Source organism: Cornus florida, unplaced genomic scaffold (assembly GCF_030987335.1).
Source record: "Cornus florida cultivar Cherokee Brave unplaced genomic scaffold, ASM3098733v1 CherokeeBrave_3.0.0_Hap2_scaffold_123, whole genome shotgun sequence".
Classification (NCBI taxonomy): domain Eukaryota; kingdom Viridiplantae; phylum Streptophyta; class Magnoliopsida; order Cornales; family Cornaceae; genus Cornus; species Cornus florida.
This window is the reverse complement of record NW_026775609.1, coordinates 60,001-62,500: the sequence shown is the minus strand read 5'-3', so window position 1 is coordinate 62,500 and position 2,500 is coordinate 60,001.

Sequence of the window (2,500 nt, the reverse complement as noted above, 5' to 3'; positions counted from 1 at the left end):
TAGTAGTCTTAAGTAAAACCACAGCTCTGACAGGAGTAGATATTGCATGCGAGCGAGGAGTCGTAATGGGCAAAATTGACTCGGGGGACCTCCAAATCGAATTCCGTTTCGAGCAAAACACTTCTTAGGCTTCAAGGAAGCTCCCATAAAATTTCCAAACCCAAACTCCAAACTTCATTTTTTAGCCTACAATGCCCACGTGCACGCCGGTGTGCACGCAGGGGTGCTTGAGCATGCGGGAGAGGAGCCATAATGGGCAACATTGACTCGGGGGACCTCCAAATCGAAATCCGTCTCGAGCAAAACACTTCTTAAGCTTCTAGGAAGCTCCCATAAAACTTCCAAACCCAAACTCCAAACTTTATTTTTTAGCATACAATGCCCACGTGCACGCCGGGGTGCTTGAGCGTGCGGGCGAGGAGCCATAATGGGCAACATTGACTCGGGGGACCTCCAAATCGAAATCCGTCTCGAGCAAAACACTTCTTAAGCTTCTAGGAAGCTCCCATAAAACTTCCAAACCCAAACTCCAAACTTTATTTTTTAGCATACAATGCCCACGTGCACGCAGGGGTGCTTGAGCATGCGGGAGAGGAGCCATAATGGGCAACATTGACTCGGGGGACCTCCAAATCGAAATCCGTCTCGAGCAAAACACTTCTTAAGCTTCTAGGAAGCTCCCATAAAACTTCCAAACCCAAACTCCAAACTTTATTTTTTAGCATACAATGCCCACGTGCACGCCGGGGTGCTTGAGCGTGCGGGCGAGGAGCCGTAATGGGCAAAATTAACACGGGGGACCTTCAAATCGAAATCCGTCTCGAGCAAAGCACTTCTTAGGCTTCTAGGAAGCTCCCATCAAATTTACAAACCCAAACTCCAAACTTCATTTTTTAGCACACAATGCCCACGTGCACGCGGGGGTGCTTAAGCGTGCGGGCGAGGAGTCATAATGGGCAAAATTAACTCGGGGGACCTCCAAATCGAAATCCGTCTCGAGCAAAGCACTTCTTAGGCTTCTAGGAAGCTCCCATAAAATTTCCAAACCCAAACTCCAAACTTCATTTTTTAGCATACAATGCCCCCGTGCACGCGGGGGTGCTTGAGCGTGCGGGGGAGGAGTCATAATGGGCAAAACTAACTCGGGGGACCTCCAAATCGAAATCCGTCTCGAGCAAAACACTTCTTAGGCTTCTAGGAAGCTCCCATAAAATTTCCGAACCCAAACTCCAAACTTCATTTTTTAGCATACGATGCCCACGTGCACGCCGGGGTGCTTGAGCGTGCGGGCGAGGAGTCATAATGGGCAAAAACTAACTCGTGGGATCTCCAAATCAAAATCCGTCTCGAGCAAAGCATTTCTTAGGCTTCTAGGAAGCTCCCATAAAATTTCCGAACCCAAACTCCAAACTTCATTTTTTAGCATACGATGCCCACGTGCACGCCGGGGTGCACGAGCGTGCGGGCGAGGAGTCGTAATGGGCAAAATTAACTCGGGGGACCTCCAAATCGAAATCCGTCTCGAGCAAAGCATTTCTTAGGCTTCTAGGAAGTTCCCGTAAAATTTTCAAACCCAAACTCCAAACTTCATTTTTTAGCATACGATGCCCACGTGCGCGCCGGTGTGCACGTCGGGGTGCTTGAGCGTGCGCGCGAGGAGCCGTAATTGGCAAAATTAACACGGCGGAAATCTAAATCGAAATCCGTCTCGAGCAAAGCACTTCTTAGTCTTCTAGGAAGCTCCCATAAAATTTTCAAACCCAAACTCCAAACTTCATTTTTTAGCATACGATGCCCACGTGCACGCCGGTGTGCACGAGCATGCGGGCGAGGAGTCGTAATGGGCAAAATTAACTCGGGGGACCTCCAAATCGAAATCCGTCTCGAGCAAAGCATTTCTTAGGCTTCTAGGAAGTTCCCGTAAAATTTTCAAACCCAAACTCCAAACTTCATTTTTTAGCATACGATGCCCACGTGCGCGCCGGTGTGCACGTCGGGGTGCTTGAGCGTGCGCGCGAGGAGCCGTAATTGGCAAAATTAACACGGCGGAAATCTAAATCGAAATCCGTCTCGAGCAAAGCATTTCTTAGGCTTCTAGGAAGCTCCCATAAGATTTCTGAACCCAAACTCCAAACTTCATTTTTTAGCATACGATGCCCACGTGCACGCCGGTGTGCACGAGCATGCGGGCGAGGAGTCATAAAGGGCAAACTTAACTCGGGGGACCTCCAAATCGAAATCCGTCTCGAGCAAAGCATTTCTTAGGCTTCTAGGAAGCTCCCATAAAATTTTCAAACCCAAACTCCAAACTTCAATTTTAGCATACCATGCCCACGTGCACGTCGGGGTGCACGAGCGTGCGGGCGAGGAGTCATAATGGGTAAAATTAACCCGGGGGACCTCCAAATCGAAATCCGTCTCGAGCAAAGCACTTCTTAGTCTTCTAGGAAGCTCCCATAAAATTTTCAAACCCAAACTCCAAACTTCATTTTTTAGCATA